This window comes from Cygnus atratus, chromosome 10 (genome assembly GCF_013377495.2).
Source record: "Cygnus atratus isolate AKBS03 ecotype Queensland, Australia chromosome 10, CAtr_DNAZoo_HiC_assembly, whole genome shotgun sequence".
Taxonomy (NCBI): domain Eukaryota; kingdom Metazoa; phylum Chordata; class Aves; order Anseriformes; family Anatidae; genus Cygnus; species Cygnus atratus.
The window spans coordinates 12,442,771-12,449,406 of record NC_066371.1 but is presented as its reverse complement, the minus strand read 5'-3'; positions in this window follow the sequence as shown (position 1 = coordinate 12,449,406).

The following is a 6,636-nucleotide window of genomic DNA, read 5'->3' as shown; positions in this document are numbered from 1 at the left end:
TTATTTGAATAACGAAGATTCACCTAGGGAATTAACATCTGTGCTGCTTTGAGATTTAGGGTTTGATGTATATTCAGCCTCAGAAAATTGACGTTCTGACCTCTGTGTACTACTTCACTGTGCACGGATTCATGTACACTGAAATTGTCACCTCTCCATCTAGATCGCGTAGCTCTTGAGCGCTACTCGTAGCCGTCAAGATGTGGACTTTGATGAATCTTTTACCCATCAGGGCTGGAACAAGTTTCCAGGTGCAAGGAGCTGTGAGACGATGATTCCCCATGGACAGGGGAAGTACTGCTGGGCCTCCTCGGGGGAGGCTGGGGGAAGCGAAGGCCCAGCCTGAACGAGGGCTGGCACTGGGAGGGCAGCAGGGACGGAGCAGGAAAGCTGGCTGTGCCGTGGGGCAGGGAAGTGGCCAGGGACAGGCAGCAGCGACTCGGGGAACTGGAGCGGCAGGCAGAGCCCAGCAGCTGTGTCCTCACAGAGAGCTGCTGCCTCGGCTCGCCTGGCATGGAGGAGCACCTTGGCGTGCCAAGGAGACTTCCAGGAAGAGAAGGCGTGCTCCAGCCCCGTGCGTGACCTGCGCCTGGGCTCCGCGTGGCAGCTCTGCACTTCCACCCCCTGTCCCTGCGCCGGCTGCCGCGAGGCTGAAGGTCCCTCTGTGCCCAGCTGCGCTCCGCTGCGGCTCTCCTGCTTCCCCTGTTTACAGACCTTCCAGATGTGCCGCGCTTGGCCGGAGCCCCTGTGACATGGGAACACAAATATCTCCTGTCACTGCCTCGCACGCGCGGCTGTGGCTCCCAGGTGAACTTGGCTTGGTTTGCTGAGGAGGACGGGGGGGGGCTGAGGGTCCCGGGCTGGTGGCTCCTGAAGCTGGTGGGGATCCAGGGGGCGGGATGGACAGGAGGAGGGACGCCGAGGTGCTGGAGGAAAGCTTTCTGCAACGAGCTGGAGCTCTGACAGCCCTGGGTTGTTCCTCTGGGGTCGACCTGCTTGGGTGCAGACCTTGTTCGTGTCCTCCGCAGGAGGGTGACGGAGCTGGCCACGGAGGTCCTTGCGTGAGCCGCGTGGCCGGCGGCCCCGTGCCATGCCGGTGACGCAGCCTCCTGCTCGCGGAGATGTGAAGTCATCTCGGATGGGTCCGCGCAGGGGAGGAGTTCCCATGGTGACAGACAGCGATTCGCCCCGGCGGGGCAGGGCGGATGTTTTGTCCTTTTTCTTCTTTTCTTCTGGAGTCGGGCACCCGGCCAAAGAGCCGAAGGAGCAATGGCACAGCCTCTCGGGGGAGAGCGCCGAGGACAAGTCTGGTCTCGTGAGCTGCACAGATCCCTCCGGAGAGCAGTCCCCCTGCACCCGAGCGGCGGCCCCGCAGGCAGGGCTGCTCCCATTCCCGCAGCCCCCGTCCTCTGACCCCAGCAGGGCCGTGGCCAAACCTGCACCATCCTTCCCTCGGCTGCTGCGGGACGCACGGCGTTTGCAGCAGATGGGCTTGCTGCTGGGGTCCAGTGCCGGTAACTGGTGTGACTGGTACGGGAAGGCACAACGGCACCGTGCAGGTAAAGGAGCTTGGTAAAAGCGCCTTCACCCAAGGCGTGCTTAGAGATGTCTCCTTCACAAAAGTCTCTGCCCTGGGCTCTCCAGCGGTGCGTGCCCCTTTCTGGGCCCCTCTCCACCCAAACACGTGCCAGTGCCTGCCCGCCGGGCTGTGGTGTCCCCCCTCACATCTCCCACCGGTGATGCTGCACGGGGGGGCCCTTGTGCAAGGAGCAGCCAAGCCCTGGGCAGAGCGGGACGGGGGCTCTTTTATGAGCATTGCCAGAAATCTGTATTTTAGAGGGGCGTGGGGTGTTGGTGCAGATTGTGAAACATTTTAATAGAGGCAGAGAGGAAGCGTTGAGCAACTAACCCATCCTCCCAGCACTTAGATCTGCATCCCAGACTGGAAAGCGGGGAAATTAGAGCAGGATTGTCCCAGAGGGAAGGAGATGCAGGAGAGCGGCGTTTGGACGAGCTCTTGTGTGTTTCCAGAGCAGGTCCCCAGCAGTAAGCGCCTCAGGCCTCTGCTGTTGTTTGAAGGAAAGACAAACACTCAGAGCCACATAAAACCATGCAGCCCCCCCTCGAGGAGCTGCTGCTTGCTGCTCGGCTGGCAGCACCCAGGGCACAGCCGTTTTCCCACCACTCATCCCAGCGAGCAGCCATGTGGCAGGGGTCTTCTCCTCCCTCCCAGGTCTGTGGGGTCCCACAGCCACCTTTGGGGTGGGGAAAGCTGTTTTCTGGGCCCTGATGGGGGGGAATATCTGGGCACCGGTTGCTCCCCGCTGCAGGGCTTGGAGGAGGAGGGATGGAGCAGCCACGGGCACGTGCTGCTGTAACAGGACACAGGGGTGCTGCAGGAGACCCAGCCTGGCTCCGTGCAGCCCGCAGCAGTGCCACCCTTCTGCCCTGTGTCCTGCTGCCGGTGACAGTGCCCCGGGGACCGTCAGCACGGGGCAGGGCGGTGCTGGCGTGCGCGGGAGCCTGGTGCCGGTGGGCACGGCCTGTCCCAGCCGCCCGGCGTGTCGAGTCACGCTCAGCGCATCGCGGCCGTGCTCCTGCATGCCCTGCGTGTGCTGGGGGCTGGCGGCTCGCCCCCCCACTCTCCTTCTCCTTCTGCAGGCAGCTGGGGGAAAAAAAATGCTCTGCTCTGCCAGCTCCATCACCACGGATGGGTCCCCATGTCCCATATCGTGCACAAAATCACCCCAGTGGGTGCTTGCAAGCACCCAGCAAGGGCTTGGCAGTCCCAGCTGTACTGAAGTGCCCCCAGGGCTGGCAATTTGCTGCTACGGAAAAGTCTGAGGTTTCATTCTGGGGCTGCACGTAGCGAGGTGTGCCAGGCTGGCTGGGGATGTGCACCCCACGACACTGTCAGCCCGGGGAAAGGCAGCACCGGCTCCGTGCAGAGGTGCTGGGGGAGCTTTGCTGCACCCAGTCCCTGCGGTCCCCCCCTGCCCCACATCCCCATCCCTGTGAACAAGTCAGGTTACTTTGCAGAGCCCGCTCCCTGCTGCGGGTGGGGGCTGCGGGGCTGGGAGCGGAGGGGAGCAGCCTGTGCCCCAAGCTGGATTCCTCTGGGATGAACCAGGCTGCGTGGGTGGTCGCTCCCTGCAGCGTGGGCACGTCCCCTCTTGGGACGCTTCAGCCCCTGCCTGCTCCCACCCTCCCTGTGCCCCCCCAGGGTCTGAGCCCGCAGCCCCAGCAGCCTCTCTGGGCACCCCCCCCCCGAGACCCCTGCGGGAAGCAGCTGGTGACAGCCTGTGACACTGGGACCCTCCTGCCCCGTGTGGCAGCTGCCCCGCACACAGATGGTTGCCAGCGCCCACTGCTCTTGTCCCCACTGTCACCCTCCCTTCCCAGCACCCGTTGCAAAGCACCACTGGTGCTCAGCAGGGCCCTCGCAGGCTCCCATCGCTGCTTGGCTTCCCCTCCCTCGCTGTCCCAGAGGGCCAGCACAGCCCACGCCTCTGCAGTCAGCCCGACCGGGGCTGCTTTATCCCTCCTGACTCAGCCACGGGGGGGGTCACATCCCCACGCTGTCACCGCTCCCTCCATGAGCCCCGTCCACGTCGGCGGTGGGGGCTGGCCGTGGTCCAGCGCAGCTCCGTGAGAGGCTGGTGTGCGGCAGCATCTGGGCTGCAGCCTCCAGACACAACAGTTTATGGGCAGGGACAGGCGTCCCCCTCTGCAGCAGCCCTGGGGAGCCCTGACACGGGCATACGGGGACCTAAACAGGGCCACTTCTCTGTTGCCCTTCACCCACATCCCGGTGCTGCCCCCGGGGTGCCGATGACCCCACAAACGGGTGCATCCCTCATCCTGCAGCCGCCGGGCAGGGAGGGGGCTCTCCGTCTGCCACCTGAGTGGCAACACCAGGCAGGGTGCGCCGAGATGCCCCCTCGGGCATGGAAGAGCTGTGCCCCAGTTTGCTGGGGGGGGCCGGTGCTGGGAGACATTCCTGGAGCGTGTCCCAACCAGCCCTGCCACGGGCGCCTTCCCCTGCGGCCCGGCCAGCTCCTCCTCCCCGTGCTGCTTCCCCGCTCGGCGCCAGCCCCCCGCTGCTCCCCAGCCCCGCAACCCCCGTGCCCCCTGCTCACGAAGCCCCCAGCGCCCTGCTGGGGGGGCTGCAGCTCTCCCAGCCCCGTGCACCCAGCCTCGGCCACTGGTAGCCGAGCCCCGAGCAGCCACAGCCCCGGTTCAGCCTCGTCCTGGAGCCAAAAGCCCCAAATCCTGCAGCGTGTGAACACAGGGCCGTGGATGGGGTGGGCAGAGGGGCGCTGCTGGCTCCGCACCCCGAGCCTGCACGGCCCCATCCAGCTGTGCCGCGTGAGTCACTAATCCTGGGGCTGAAACTTCACCTGGGGCTGCAGAAAAGAGATCTGCTCTCGTTTCCCACCACGCGGCGGTGAGGCTGCCTGCCTGGCATGCGCGGGGCAGGGCAGGCTCCGCTCCGGTGCTTTCCGTGTGTCTGCTCCCAGACTGGTGCCCGGCGGGCACGGGGCGGGCAGGGGCGAGGGGCTGGGATTAGGAATAGGGTTGGAATTAGGGTTAGAATTAGAATTGGAATTAGGGTGGGAATTTGGGTTAGAATTAGGGTTAGCCTTGCACGTTTTGATCAATGCAAGCGGAGGGGGATCCACGTGCTCCCCTTCGGGGCCAGCCCAGCTGGGAGATGGGGAACCCCGAGCGTAGGCTGCAGGAGCAAGCGCTGGCTGCAAGCCTGCGTGGTTTGGGAAAGGACCAGCAGCCTTCTAGGATGATCCCAGCGGGGCTGTGGGGACAAAGGCTGGAAGGAGGCAGGGAGCAGAAAGCTGCGTGGGGCTGGTGGGTGCAGGGTGCAGGGGCTGCCTGCAGCAGGGTCCGGGGGCGGGGGGAAAGGGGCTCACGCACCCCTCGGCAGCCCGAGCAGCGTGAGTCACTCGCACCTGGTGCTGCCCCTCCGCAGAGGCAGATTCCTTCCCCAGCCCTGGTATGCGGGGAGCGCTGCCAGCCCCTTGTGTCGCAGGTAGGGACGCCCTGATTTTGGGGTCCCCTGCGTGTCCCCCTCCTGTGTTAACACACATGGGATGCTGCTGGTGAGTCGGTCCCCGTGCCAGCAGGGCTTGCTGGCCACCCTGCACTGGTGCCGGCCATGCTGCCGGGGTTGGGGCAGCCTCCGAGCATCACCCCGTGTGCCAGGGCGACCCCGAGCCGCCCGTGCCCGCTGCTCCGCCAGCGCCGGGCCCGGGGCCAGCTGCGGAGCCCTTGGCAGCCCCCTCGGCTCCCTGTTTAACGAAGCCCCTTGTCTAATTGGGACAGGCCGCCCTGCCTTCATTAAGCAAGCTCTGGCGGGAGGAGGGTTTGGGGATGGTCTTGACCTGGGGACGCCGGACCTGCGGCTGGACCCACGGGCGTGGGCCAAGCAGGGGGAAACCCGTGGCCACGGTGGTCTTTAGAGCTGTTTGGCCAGGTTTTGGGGCCGGGGCTGGGGCCCAGCGAGGGGATGGCTGATGAAGAGGAGGGGATGCGCTGCTTGCTGCGCCTTTAAGAGGAGAGGGGGCATCGCCGCTCCTCCCCTGCTTGGGAACAGCCTGTGCCTGGGAAAGTTGCCTGCAGCCGGCCCTGGAGCATCCTCGCTGGGTGGCAGGTGGCCCTGTCCCGGGCCCCCAGCTGCGAGGCGGCCCCGGGGACCCCCTCGCCACCCGGAGGAAGATGCCCCTGGAGCTGCCCGCTGCCCCCCTGCAGTCAGAGGGGAGCCTCTGGGCCGCTGTCCCCAAGTGGGGCAGCGAGGGCACAGGTACGTGGGGCATTGGGGCCACGGGGAGGTTGCACGGGGCACGCTGGTGCCCGTCAGCCTGGGTAAGCCTGGGTAGGAACAGGCACCAACGGGAAGATGGGGTCCCATGAGGGGCATCCATCGGGGCAGGACCTGAGCCCAAACCCTAATGCGTGGTCCTGAGGTGGGCAGGAGGTGAGGCTGGGGTACTGTGAGGTACCAGGGTCCCCCCAGAGCTGGGTCCCCCAGAGCCAGGTCCCCCAGCCTGCCCACCTTGCTGGGCATCCTCTCCCTTTGCCCCCTTCCACCAGCTGCAGATGCCCTGCTGGGGGTTCTCCAGCAGCTTTGGGGCAGCTCTCAGCCACCAGCATCCTCTGCCCTTCGCACCAGGAGATGTGGGGCAGGAGGGACTCCGCAGTTGGCTCCAGGGCAGGCGTTTGAGCCCCCTGGGATGACCACGGGCTGTGGCAGATCTCCTGTGACTGGTAAGGTCCTGGCCAAGGCCCTTCCAGGAGGGCTGTGCCCAGGCTGCCACAACCCTGCCCTCTGCCAGGGTGCTTCCCGGGGCCGGTGCCCCCCAGCAGCTGTCCCACAGCTGTCCCCACCACCCTGGGACCAGCCGGGATGGAGATGCTGGGAGGAAACGGCTTTGAGCCCCTCCAGCTCCGCACTGGGGCTGCTGAAACCCAGAAAACAACCTTCGGGGGGGGGCTCACCCCTCCCGGCCCCGCTGCGGGGGGGTCGGGCGCGGCGGCGGGGGCCTGTTCCCATTGCTCCTTCCCCGATCCCAGGGCGTTTTGGGGTGGAAAACGAGAAAAAAAGCCGCCTTCCTCCCCAAA